Source organism: Callorhinus ursinus, unplaced genomic scaffold (assembly GCF_003265705.2).
Source record: "Callorhinus ursinus isolate GAN/ISIS: 27379988/994484 unplaced genomic scaffold, GSC_fseal_2.0 scaffold1, whole genome shotgun sequence".
NCBI lineage: Eukaryota > Metazoa > Chordata > Mammalia > Carnivora > Otariidae > Callorhinus > Callorhinus ursinus.
In genome coordinates this window covers 124,292,506-124,307,066 of record NW_027397063.1, presented here as the reverse complement: position 1 = coordinate 124,307,066, position 14,561 = coordinate 124,292,506, and the positions used below count along the sequence as shown (strand labels likewise).

Sequence of the window (14,561 nt, the reverse complement as noted above, 5' to 3'; positions counted from 1 at the left end):
GGAAACTATTTTGTTGATCTTAATGGATTCTTGAATTTACAAGAATTTCCTCTCTCTCTCTCTCTCTCTCTCTCCTCTTTCTTTCTCTCTCTCTCCCTCCCTGCCTTTCCTCTCTCAATTATACAGGAATCTTCAGGTCTGAGCTGGTGTAGTAAATGTCTATTAAAGCATTCAAAAATTTACCCCTCTACGATCATTAGTAAGCACTGCTTTGGAACAGGGATAACAACAAACAGCCTCTGTCACTTTGAGAGGAAACGTCAATACATCCTTGTTGATAAGGGAAACTACCTGTGATCAAACACATTCAGGGGCAAGGGGGTGCGGGAGCAGATGTAGTGTGTTTGGGTAAGAAAGGTGAATAAGCCAACGTGGTGACCATCCAAGCCAAGAGCAACTCAAGAACTGGAATTGGAATATGAAACAGAGCTATGGTGAGTAAGTATACCCATTTCTGTTTTTTAAATTCTTATTTAAAAATCGAATGGAGAAGCTGCCCATGGTTTCCCATTTCAGCATTTTAATTTTTCTCTGTCCTAAAGAAGTCTAATTTCTTACTGAATACTGAATACAATTCTAATGTGTTTTGTGTTATTACTAATTTATCTCATTTTGTTTTAAATTGCACGTTCCCTTGTTTTGGAGGGGAAACCTTGAAAATCTAAACCTCCCTAAGGACAACGTGGTGGAGAATCCATGGTAGGTTTTTTAACTTCTATCAGCCTATATCTATAGATACTGTTTGAAAGATCGCAGGATTCTATGTAAATTGTTATTCCTGAGTTAATGAGAAGAGCACGTTGGACAATTAATACATATTGTCAGCCTTTAGAACAATGTGGGAAAGCCCTTAAAAGATTTCTGACAGAAGTAGCTAAAACATAGTGTGTGTGTGTGTGTGTGTGTGTGTGTGTGTGTGTGTGTGTGTGTACACACATCCCTTAGGTTTAGGTTAGAAGCCAGAATGAGAGTTGAAAATTAAAACTAATAGGGAAAGTCTCAAAAATCTAAGTTTTATTTTCAGTTAGAATCTTAAAGAAGGGTTTGAGTGGTTCCTATTCTATCTAAAATGGTTTGTTCATAAATAATGAATGTTAGAAAGGCAGAATGCCTAAAGTCCCTTTACATCCAAAAGGAAATTTATGATCCCCTCAAAATTTTAAATCATTTCAGGCTGGGTTAAAAGAATACCTTTAGGTATTATTTTTGACCTAAGTTCCACTCTGACAACTTGCTAGAATTATATTCCATATAAGGCAGAGTTAATCAACCTCAGCACTATTGGTACTTTGGACCAGATAATTCTGTTATCAGGAGCTGTCCTGTGAATTATGAGACTTCTAGCAATATTCCTGGCCCCTACCCACTAGATTCTAGTAGCAACCCCACCATCAAATGTGAGAATCAAAAATGTCTCTAGACATTACCAAATATCTCTTGAGAAAGATGGTGAAAAAAATCACCTCAGCTGAGAACCCCTGATAAAAGAATTCCTATGTAGTGTGTGTGTGTGTGTGTGTGTGTGTGTGTGTGTGTGTGTGTGTGTGTGTTTGGTGATGGTGGTAGTGGTGGTGGGGTTCTTACTAAAGAAACTAACTGTAAAATAATTTCAACTTTTATTTGGTACTGCACTTCGAAAAAAATGGCCTCCACACCTGTCATCTCTCATTAGAGGTGGAGAATATCTTTCTTCCCTTTGAATCTTGCTTTGTCTTGTAAAAAGCTTTGATAAAAAGAATGTGAATAAGTGACAATATGTGACTGAAGCTAGGCCTTGGGAGGTCTTACAGGTTCCAATTTGCTGTCTTGGAGTGCTGCACTGAGGCCACCATGTAAGGAAGCCAGTCTAGCTTCCTGGAAAAATCAAAGGGCACATGAAAGAAAGACAAGGTGCTCCAACCAACAGCAAGCTTCAGTGCCAGACACGAGTGAAGCCATCTTGGACTTTGCAGGCCAGCTGATCCTCCAGCTAACTCAGCCTCATGAGTGAACCTGGGTAAAAGCAGTGGAAGAAATAACCAGCCATCCTATAGAATCAAGAGAAATAGGAATTGTTCTTGGTTTAAGCCTCCAAGTTTTGGGGTGGTTTCTTATGCAGGAAGGACTAACATGGTTCCCTGGATTGGACCTAATGTACGTTACTATCAAGAGACTCCTATATGAAATGTGGGGGATCAGATCCAGAGAGGTGAGTGACTTATAATCATGAAGACACGGTTCCCAGTATCCTCAGAGACTTCATACAGCTTCTCAAGAGTGTACATGTAGATTGATTACTAACTTTTCAAAACTTCACCCAATTCAGTTAGGAAAAAGCATATTTATGCAGTATCAACAATGTACAAAGTACAGAAGGGCGGGGGGCAGATAGGCTATAGCTTTCTACCTGTTTTTAAAGTAAGTTAAGACAAAATCTTCGTTATTATTGTGAAAGGGAATGAAACATAATGCCTGGAACAATAAAACTATATGCATCAAACAGATAATGATTATGGAGGTTTTGTATTGGTAACTTGTCAACTTGGTTATGCTGGAAGAATTTTCCCTAAACCTCCTTTCATCCTTTAATCCTTTCTAGATTAAAGTTGGCCCAAAGAGAAATTCACATGACATTTTTGATAGGTGGAGGTGAAGCTCTGCCATTATGCTCTGAAGGTTTTCATGGTTAGATGCAGTGAGAAATAGATGGAGAGATGCCAGTGGATTCCACCATGTCCTTGCTTAACCCCTACCTTGTGTCCAGTTCTTCCAAACTGCTGGTCCTGTTGGTCAACAGCTACCGCAGACCCACCACCTGAAGTTGAGGCAACAGCTCACGTATATTCTGGAGCAGCTCTCCTTCATAATACAACTTAAGCATCTGGACATGCTTAGCTTCCAGATTTTCCTGTAAGCTATCACTTGTTCTTTTGTATAGTGTGCCAGAAGGGCTGGCTAGTGATTTTTATGTGATCCTTCAAGTCTTCCTTTTGGACTTCTCTTCATCTTCTCCCATATTTGTATATGGTCTTCCAATAGTAGACTTTTTCTATCATGATACTCATAGTAATTTTTACTTCCCAGTGGAACCCTGGAAAATAGGGTAACACAGTTCAGAAAGACGAAGTGGAGAGGATTCAATTTCACGCTGGCTATTCTATGGGATCGCACTTAATTTGGGGGATCCCATACATGTTGGATTTCCTAGCATTGATGAGAGTGGAAAACGTCTTACAACATCATGTCCATTCATTCTTCACCTGGTCATGGAAAAGCAGAGGATGGGAGAAAACATTAAAAAATCGCTCCTGCTCCTTAGTTGTTCCAGTTATAAATCCAGGAGGACTCAAAAGGAGATTTTTACAACATGGCCAGGGGATTAATACACTGTCTAACACGATAAAGATCTCATGGGCAAAAACCATATTGAGGAATAGTAACTAGGGACATTTTTTAAATCAGAAGTAGAGGAAAAGTAACACTAGATATTTTGGTGACACAAGAAAATATTTATGGCATTCAAAGGGAGGTGTAGTTCAGAAATAATTTAAATAGGTTTAAGTGCCCATCATAAATACAAAAAAAAAAAAGAAAAACTGTAGGCAAAAGGAATCTTGAGAGGTATAAATCAACAAAGAATAAAAAATTTTCTGTAAGATAAATTGAAATGTACCAGGGAGAAATAAATGCTAATAGTCCTTGGTTGATAAAATTGAGCTTTGGACTTCTGAAAGTGTTGTATGTGCAAAAAAAAAATTGTGATGTTTGTATTTCATAATGATTAGAAGGAATCCTGAAATCAAGAAAGACTACAATTCTGAACTGTAGGTAATCTTGTAAAGCTCAGTGGATCAAGTCAAACATACGCTACTGGTTTTCACTTACTTTTGGCCCTAAAAGATTACCCCTGGGCCAAAGGGGATGCAAGATCTACACCAATGGTTCACAAACTCTAGAAGGTATCAGAAATCACCTGGGGGCTTGCAGAAAATATTCCATGTGGGCCCGTATTTAGAGATCCTGATTCAATAGACCCTGAGTGGAATTAGGAAATTTCTACTTTTTCAAAATATCCTAGACGATTCTGACCTAGATCATCTAAGATATACCTTGAGAGACAGTTATCTGGACTCAAGAGAATAACTTCACAGGTTCTGTACCTGTATACCTGCGTATACCAAATGAAAATCCCTAAATGTTATTTTCAAAGTATAAAAATACCACATAATGTCCAACATGATGCCTTGTTGAAGAAAACATACCAGTTGCTTTGTTCCCAAGGAAAATGCATGAAGTTCATTATTTGTGTGTGTGTATGTGAGAGAGAGAGAGAGAGATTGTGAGAGAGGAAGACAGAGAGAAAGAGAGAAAGAGAGGACATCCTGTACTTGATGATGTTCCTGAGGAGGCTGGCAGCTTTATCTCAGATGTCAAGGCATGAGGGTCTCAAACTTGCTTACAGGCTCAGGAAGATGGCTTCAGACCAAAGCGGGATTTTTCCCCATCCTGTATTGCTAATTCCAAAGAAATGTATAAAATTGCTCATGTCATTTATTGATCAAGGAAAAAATCTGTATTTTTTCCTAATAAGGTATAATAAGGAAAATTAAGGAAAACTTTAGCTCACTATGAAGAGTTTACTTTTGGCAAAAAGGAAACATGTTCAAACATTCAGCTCTTCAACAATGGCAAGGGAGTGCACATTTTGTATTTAAGGTTTTTGCAATAATTAACATGTGAAATGGGATACCAATCATCCAAACTTGGTATCTCAATTTTGCTTATATTTTTGTGAGTGATAATGTCATTGTATTTTACAAGGACAAGTGTTTCAAATGTTCTTTCTTGCATCCTTGCTTTGTAGACTTTGTTCCCTCTGTCTAAAATGCCTTCCTTATGCCTTCTTCACTTAACTAAATCCTGCTTATCCCTGAGACTCAGCTCAGACTCCACTTCCTCCATGGGGTTTTCTTTGAAATCCCTCAATCCCTACCACTTTACTCCCTGAACTAGACATTTCTTCCTACTCCGTCTCAGAGTAGCTGGTGCTTCCCTCAATTAGTGCACTGTGACTCCAATGTCTGCAGCCCCTTTGCCTCCACCAATAACCTAGGAGTTCAACGAGATCAAAAGCATCATCTTATTTGTTTCTATTTCAGGAGCTGAGCAAATAGTAGGGGTTAAAAAATAACAGCATAATAATGTATTTTTAAAATTGAAAAATATAAATATTTAATATTAAATATTAAATCTTAGTGAAGCATAACACTAGTGTTAGTTGCTCCTATACAAAAAAACCAGGAGGTCATTCATTGCAAAATCTGTAACCACATCAAGAAAAGCTAACATAATATATCAAACACCCACCACAGCAAACATGTACATCAACACATAACTAAAGGAGTAGTGTGATCTGCTATGTTTAAGGGCTACAAAGTTACAATATGGTTAGAATTTATTTTCCCCCTTACGCTGAAACACACACACACACACTCAAAGACAATGAAGTTTTCTGGCACTTCTGTTTGCTCTGCATAGCACCTAGCACAGAGCTGAGCAAACGCTGATGTTTCTATTTCCTTTGGTCTTAATTAACAGGAACAATCTAGTTAGTACTATTCCTTGAGGTAAATGTACAGATTCTCCTACCCAAAAATAAGAACACAAATAAGTATTTGATTTTCAAAGAAAAGACATAAAATATTTCTTTCCATTGAATTATGTATTTAAAATACAACTTCATCACTTAATTAGTATTGACTATTTGGGTAACATTTTACATTTACTTTTAATTTTAATGTTCAAAACTTAAAAAAAAAAAAGTACAGGGGCGCCTGGGTGGCTCAGTCCTTAAGCGTCTGCCTTCAGCTCAGGTCATGATCCTGGGTCCTGGGATCGAGCCACGCATTGGGCTCCTTACTCAGCCTGCTTCTCCCTCTCCGACTCCCCCTGCTTGTGTTCCTGCTCTCGCTCTCTCTCTCTGTCAAATAAATAAATAAAATCTAAAAATCCAAAAAAGTACAAATTATTTACTTGTTTGTAATTTTTCCCCCACTGCAGGCTGAGCTAGGCAAGGCCAAGCAAACTGTGATTAAGAAAATGCGTATTTCTTTTAATCAATTAAATTAAAAAGTTAACACATGAGGCTCATAGCTCCTTAAAATAGTGACTAAAAAAAGAAGAGGTAGTTTAGTACTTAGGACAGTGAGACAATAATCAGAAAGTCATAAAAACACCTTTAAATAGGCAAATCTATATAATGCATAGGGTTTATTCCAATATCCTCTAGAATTAATATTTCACGAAAGAGTGAGTGCAAATCACTGCACCTTATTCAGTGCAATCAGACCGAATTTGCTGTCTGACTAAAGCTAAATGCAGAGGCATTTATATCCTCAACAAACAAATATTGTTCAGGTAGAAGATGAACACACGTGAAAAGGGAAACCATGTTACATATTTCAAATGAAAAACTATTGAATTTTTTTAAAGATTTTATTTATTTATTTGAGAGAGAAAGAATGAGAAAGAGAGCACATGAGAGGGGGGAGGGTCAGAGAGAGAAGCAGACTCCCTGCCAAGCAGGGAGCCTGATGCGGAACCCGATCCAGGGACTCCAGGATCATGACCTGAGCTGAAGGCAGTCGCTTAACCAACTGAGCCACCCAGTGGTCCCAAACTATTGAATTTTTTAAAAATTAAAAGACTTCAACTATTTTGAGCCCTATATCCACTCAAAATCCCTATGTCCCTTTATATCATTCTTAGAAATCATGAACCTTTATGATTTCAAGCATAGTCCAGCTTGAGATGTGGGTGAAGATGCATTTATTTTATTTTATTTATTTATTTTATTTTCATTTTTTAAAGATTTTATTTACTTATTTGAGAGAGAGAGAAAGCGCACTAGCAGGGGAAGGGGCAAAAGGAGAAGCAGACTCCCCACTGAGCAGGACCCCGGGATCATGACCTGAGCCAAAGGCAGAAGCTTAACCAACTGAGCCACCCAGGCGTCTCTGAAGATGCTTTTAAACATTTCAGGGGTACAAAATGAGCTATTGGGACTTCATCAAGATAAAAAGCTTCTGCATAGCAAAGGAAACAGTCGACAAAGCCAAAAGACAACCGACAGAATGGGAGAAGTTATTTGAAAATGTCTTATCAGATAAAGGGTTAGTATCCAAAATCTATAAAGAATTTATCAAACTCAACACCTAAAGAACAAATAATCTAATCAAGAAATGGGCAGAGGGCATGAACAGACATTTCTCCAAAGAAGACATCCAAATGGCCAACAAACACATGAAAAAATGCTCAACATCACTTGGTATCAGGGAAATACAAATCAAAACCACAATGAGATACCAGTCAGAATGGCTAAAATTAAAGGCCCGGGAAACAACGGCTGTTGGCAAAGATACAGAGAAAGGGAACCCTCCTACACTGTTGGTGGGAATGTAAGCTGGTGCAGCCACTCTGGAAAACAGTATGGAGGTTCCTCAAAAAGTTGAAAATAGAGCTACCCTACCACCCAGCAATTGCACTACTGGGTATTTACCCCAAAGATACCAATGTAGTGATCTGAAGGGGCACCTGCACCCCAATGTTTATAACAGCAATGTACACAATAAACAAACTATGGAAAGAGCCCAGATGTCCATCAACAGATGAATGGATAAAGAAGATGTGGTGTATATATAAAATGGAATATTATGCAGCCATCAAAAAATAACATCTTGCCATTTGCAACAACGTGGATGGAACTAGAGGGTATTATGTTAAGCAAAATAAGTCAATCAGAGAAAGAAAATTATCATATGATTTCACTCATATGTGGAATTTAAGAAACAAAACAGAGAAGCACAAAGGAAGGGAGGGAAAAATAAAACAAGATGAAACCACAGAGGAAGACAAACTGGAGGAGACTCTTAACCATAGGAAACACACTCAGGGTCGCTGGAGGGGAGGGGTAAGCGGATGGGATAGCTGGGTGATAGGCATTAAGGAGGGCACGTGATGTAATGAGCACTGGGTGTTATATACAACTGATGAATCACTGAACTCTACTTCTGAAACTAATAATACAATATATGTAAATTAAATACAATTTAATTTAATTTAAAAATACATATATACGTTAAAAAACATTTCCAGGGTACAATACCTGGTTTGTTGATATATATATGAATTTTTTTAAAGAAGGAATACCTGCATCTTAGATTCTGATGGGCATAAACAAATATGTTGATTTTATGATACATACTAATATACTGAAATTATCCCAAAAGTAGTTAGATGTTAATATGAAAAGAACTTCAGTATATTTAAGGGAATGTGCTGGAGTTAATGCGTATTTGGGGTTTTGACGGATCAAAATGATTGGCCAATTTAAGTAGAAGATAAATCCTGATTTCTCTCTGAAAACAAATTTCTCTTTGCAGAGTACTTAGGGTAATAGTTCATATTCCTATTTGAGTGTTTGACCTTCTTCACGTCTTCACTCAGTGAGGCCCACCCTGAATGACCTATTTAAAATTGAAATAGCCCACCCATATTTCTGAACCCCCTTGCCCTGGCAGTTTTTTGTTGTTTGTTTAGTTTTTACTTTTTTAATAACACTTCTTCCTAACTATTTAACTTACCTACTATGTTTATTGATTACAGTTTGTCTCCTTACATGAGAATATAAACTCAAAAGAGGGATATTTTACCTGATTTGCTCAGTGGTAGCTGGTACATGTGGGCACACAATAAATACTAGCTGACTTTCAGTCAGTTTGTATACATACCATCTGAAAAAGTCCATAACAGATTTTAGTAAAACCCACTTTACCAATGGATAAAGTTGAGCACAAGTATTATTTGGTATCCATTCATAATACAAATTTCAAGCAATATTTAGAATAATTGTTTTCAAATGCATTTTTGTTAATATAAATAGGTCTACTTCTGTACATTAGACTGTAGAAAGTCTTTTGACAGTTTATAGACAGATATATGTATGTGGGGAAACTCACTTTTACAAGAATATCTTAACAGAATATATCAGTCTGAGAAAACTGCGTTTACTTTACAGTCAAAATTTTCAATCTGAAAACTCTGCCTTAAATTTGACATTAGGAAACTTTTGAAAGAAAGAACTAAAAGGCATTTTCATAATACATTGTTATACACCCATTTCCTTGATGACCTCATCCATCTCCATTACTGATCTACTGCATCTCTACCACTTTCTCATCCATTTAAATTTCAACACCTGCTCCACATCTGTTTTGCCAGGATGACCTCAGTGCTTTGTCAGACACAGGACTATGAGTAGAGCAAATACTTTCATCACTTTTTTTTTTTTGAAGATTCCACCCATCCATTTGATAGAGAGAGACACAATGAGACAGGGAACACAAGCAGGGGGAGTGGGAGAGGGAGAAGCAGGCTTCCTGTGGAGCAGGGAGCCCGATGCGGGGCTCGATCCCAGGACCCTGGAATCATGACCTGAGCCAAAAGCAGATGCTTAATGACTGAGCCACCCAGGCACCCCTACTTTCATCACTTTTATTACTACACTTTCATTAAGTTTTCCCAGTGCCTACCTCTGTAGTCAGAGAAATGTGATGACCTTGTTTGTAAATTCTACTATTAAGAGTAATGGGTTATCCCTGAACTAGGAATGCCCTTGCTCTTCAGGGAACGTTGACCTCTTCAACTACCCAGCACATATTTGGGAATCCACCCTGGAGTTTAGGGATGAATTATCTTACCCTCTAAATATCACATCTAATTATCTAGGTTCACAATGTGGAATTGATCATGATTCCTTGCCACTAATATTCAAATTTCCCACACAATCCTAATACAGCTTCATCTTCTAGCATTCCCATGATCTGCCCATTATGCATGAAATATATGACCTGAATCCATATGACATATAATGGTAAAGTTATAGAAATTTACTGACAGTTCTCTTTTTTACTACAATGTAGATAAGAAAAAAGCAACAAAACAAAATAAAATACAAAAAGTTGACCATTGTGGTTGGTTAATTTCATGTAGATCTTTACATAAGATTTCCTGCTGTTTTTGAAAAAAAGTGCATATAGCAAAGGTATTGGGTCAGGTACATCATGCTCCTCTTCCCGTCTCTGATGTCATTACAAAAGTTCAGGCGATCATGATCCTTCTGGACTATAGCAATTGCCTCCCAAGTGGCTTTCCCTTTCCAGTCCTGCCTTTCTCCTTTTCATCCTCCACAGTATTCATACAATTATCTTCCTGAAAACTTTTAATCCCTCGCTAACTCCTTGGTGCATACAAAATAAAATCCATCTTCCCTCAGAGCCTTAACGCTGACTTGTTGTTCAGACAACTCTCTCCTGTCTCCTACCTTTTCTTGTGTGCCTCAGAGGAACATGGTTGCTGTCTGAGATGTTCATGATGTTCCACTTGATTAGGATCTCTATGTGTCTGCTTTGGCCATGCAGTGACTAAAATGGAACATGACACATACTAGACACCAATAAACAGATTGTAGATTTAAGATGGTTGATGAAAACTTCTAGCTTCCTTCCCTTTCCAAATCACGGAGGAAAAAAATGAAAGTAAAATGTGTCCATGGCAGCACTGGAAACACAAGAAGAGTGCAAACAGTAAATGAGCTCAGTCAGGAACTTGAGGAAGATTGAAACATTGGAATATAAAATCCAATAGGGCTAATGAATCTGTGACCCAGTATATGTTAAAAAAGAAAGCTCCTGTAAATGTTCATGATTTCCAATTTTGTAGCTCTCATGGTTTCCAGTTACTTAGCATGGACACAACTGATGAACAAATCAGTGACCTGGGAGATCAAGCAAAGCAACTCTCTCAAAACACACTGAAAGGATAAAGATGCGGAGAGTGTGAGGAAACCATTAGGAAAAATAGAGGATCAATTCAGAAGTTTCTATTTCTATTTAACAGGAATTCCAGTAAGGGGGAATGAAGAAGATACAATGTTGGAATAATCCAAAAATAATAGCGGAAAATCTCCCTGAGGTGGAAAAAAAATGTAAATCTTTCATTTAAAAAAGCTATCAATTGCCAAGTTGCCATGTTCTCAATGGAGTAAAAATTCACCTTCAAAGATAAAGAGAAAAATCATAAAAACTAAAATCACAGAAATATGAAACAAGTTTCCTTCAGCTTCAAAGGAATGGAGTTAAAATGAGAATGCAGATGTATCATCTATAAATCTGGATGCTTGAAGACCATGGAAAAAATTCCTCTCAGATTCTGAGATTAAATTATTTTGAACCTAGAATTCTACATCCAGCAAAATTATCAATCAAGTATAAGAGTAAAAGAAAAAGCATTTGGGGGGGCGCCTGGGTGGCTCAGTCATTAAGCATCTGTCTTGGGCTCAGGTTATGATCCCAGGGTCCTGGGATCAAGCACCACATCAGGTTCCCTGCTGGGTGGGAAGCCTGCTTCTCCCTCTCCCACTCTCCCTGCTTGTGTTCCCTCTCTTGCTGTGTCTCTCTCTGTCAAATAAATAAATAAAATCTTAAAAGAAAAAAACATTTGGGGGCATAGCAAGACTCAGGCAACCTAAAATCCACAAACTTTTTGTATATGGAGTACTTGATACAGTACTCAAATAAGGCAGATAGATATATACGTACATACATATATATATTGTAAAGAGAAAAGCATAGAAGAAAGGGGAATGTAGCAAAAAAGAAAGCAATTAAACTCTTGATTTAAATGATCATTATTAAGCGTCTAAGACATTTATGAAAATTCTGGAATTCTTATGTCCTAGAAATTCCTAAATAAAATAATGACAAAGTAATTTAAAAATAGGCATGGAAAAACATAAAATAATATTATATTGTATTATATTATATTATATATTACTTCATATCAATATTTTGGTAAACCTAGATTCCAGAACTCTAGAGTCTAGATTCCAGGGAGTCTATAATCTTGGGTGGCAAAATAAATTATATATTTACTCCCACTAACCTCTAGCTGAAATTTAGCATGAGCTTCAATGATAAATCTAAGCATTAAACATAATGGTGTTAACAATACCTGGGACTTTCATCAGTACAAATCACAGAAATGTATATCTCATTTTTCACTTGGTGAAGGTATGTGAAAATATCACTTATGACAGTCATTAGATCAGCCTATAGATTGTACATAACGTCCAAGTGACTGCCTACAGATTCTCCTGCAAATGAGCTTATCACCCCCTCAGACAAATGTGCCCGATTACCCACATTCTCACATTGGTGCCTCAGCCCCACCTTTTACCCCCTATTAGTCTGATTGACCTCTAATTATGAATACTTGAAAGGAGATGAGCTTTTTCCCTTACTTGCTAAAGTTTTGTAAAACTGGACAGTTGAAATGAGAATTTTTAACTCTCCCTAAGGCAGTACAGTGTTCTGTAACACAGATAACTGAGTGACCTACAAGTATAAGCCTTGCAAGTTCAAACAAATCACATGATTAGGATAACTGTTTGAAGTATTATTTCAAGTAACTTATTAGCATTCACAGATGGTACAGGGGTACAGCTCATGTGTGCTGCAAGTTCTGAGCAGCAGAGGTTCTTCTCTTGACTCGGTTTCCTCTTCCATTCCCATTCTGTACACTGAACTATGAGGTAAAAGCAAGCACACATAGTATATCACACAAGCAGGTTTTGTGCATTTGCATTCCATAAAAATACTGAGCATACGGAGAATAACATTGTGAGAACACCATACACATAACTGGGGGGAAAAAAACCCACAACCTACACACAAACATTATTTGTAGGAAGGCACAGAAAATCATGTGACTCCACTCATGATAACAGTCAAATTCCAGGGCAGACATTTTTAAAAGTGATTCTAAGAAGCCGTCCATAGACTTCAACCACAAATGGAGTCCGTGGCATTATAAAAAAATTTTTTTTAAAAAATCCCTGATCTAGATCAAGTTAATGTTTTCTAAGGAGATAAAAAATTAGCAACCAGGAGGTGGGGAAAAGAACTGGGATAGACCAATAATTATAGGAAAAACTGAAGGGTAATCAAAGATTTACATGCACACATCTCATCACCCTTACCACTATCAAAGAAACCTGTTGTAAAATGCTGCTCTCCAACCCTCAACAAACAGATCATTTCTCTTAAGTCCTTTTAATAGTTAGAAAAAGGAAAAACAAACAAAAGAAAGTGCACCAATTCATTCCACAAATCAAGCAAAATAACCATGATATCAAGACTAAGAAAAGTATGTATACCTTGGAAAACCATGAGAGCAATATTACCTGTAAAGTTGTACAAATTTCTTAAATGAAATAACAAGAAAGCAAATAAATTTCCTCCAGGGTGGCAAGAAAGAAGGAGAGAAAAGATATGTGATTGAGAAGGTTGGTAAATTGGTCTATGAAAGTTGAAGCTTTGATTGTCTCTACATTGGAAAGCACTACCCACCTCTGAGAGAAATGCTGGAGGAGACTGGGGGTACCTGATGTTTGAAGGGAATGGAGGCAGTTTGACATAATTGTGGCAGACAGTGGGAGGGTGATTTAACCAGAGAAATAATTAGGATTGCTGGGTAGGGTTGAGCGTCTATTGCTGCCTTTTGGTGAATTTTTCTGGTTTTTTTTTTCCATTTATTTTTATTTATTTAATATTTTTTTTACTCAAGTATAATCAACATACAGTGTTACATTAGTTTCAAGTGTACAATATAATGATTCAAAAACTCTGTACATTCCTCGGGGCTCATCACTATAAGTGCACTCTTAACCCCCTTCGCCTACTTTATCCATCCCCTGACCCGCACCTCCTCTCTGGCAACAACAACCAATTCGTTCTCTGTATTTAAGAGTCCGGTTGGTGGGGGGGGGGGAGCTGTCTGTTTGTTTTCTTGTTTTTGTTTTTTAAAGATTTCTTTATTTATTTGAGAGGGGTTGGGGACAGAGAGATCACAAGCAGGGGGAGGGGCAGATGGAGAAGGAGGGAGAGAATCTCAAGCAGACTCCCCACTCAGCACAGAGCCCAACGTGGGGCTCAGTTCCACCACCCTGAGATCATGACCTGATCTGAAATCAAGAGTTAGACGCTTAGCCCACTGAGCCACCCAGGCGCCCCAAGTGTCTGGATGTTTTTTGTTTGTCTCTTCCGGGGTTTTTTGTTTTTTTTTTTTTTTCTTAAATTCCACATACGGGTTTTCTTCAACAGAGCTTGTCTGCTTGGTTAGAGGCCATTGAGAGTTGTTTTGCTGATAGAGGCAAAAAAAAAAAAAAAAGAGGAGAGGAAGAATCCAATGACATAATAACTACACTGGGAAAGATGAGAAGTGAAGACTTTAGGTCAATAATTTAGAGATCCTGTTGTTGGAACAGAATGGCCTGGTTGAGAGTAATTGATAAGGAAGATTTTACCTATTTCTATTATGTAATACTATGCAACAATTTAAAAGAATGAAGTAGATCAATATGCACTAAAATATAAAACTCCCTAAGATATACTATTGAATATTGAAACCAAGACATAGAAATACGTGTGTGTGTCCGTGTGTGTGTGTGTTCCACCAAATGCAAT

The 14,561-nt window shown here is 37.5% G+C and overlaps 1 protein-coding gene across 19 annotated transcripts in view; it reads right to left on the bottom strand.

Annotated features, from left to right (window-relative positions):
• The window catches only part of LOC141374108 (uncharacterized), a 127,404-nt gene that overhangs the window by 75,577 nt on the left and 37,266 nt on the right, over nucleotides 1-14,561 (bottom strand). For 17 of the 19 annotated variants that reach the window (XR_012380711.1, XR_012380702.1, XR_012380716.1 and 14 more), the window contains one exon: nucleotides 2,733-3,070. The gene's annotated coding sequence lies outside the window, so the exon portion shown is untranslated. Of the gene's footprint in view, nucleotides 1-2,300; nucleotides 3,071-3,176; nucleotides 3,240-14,561 lie in introns of those variants that run through there. The other 2 variants (XR_012380739.1, XR_012380744.1) reach the window with 2 other exon arrangements.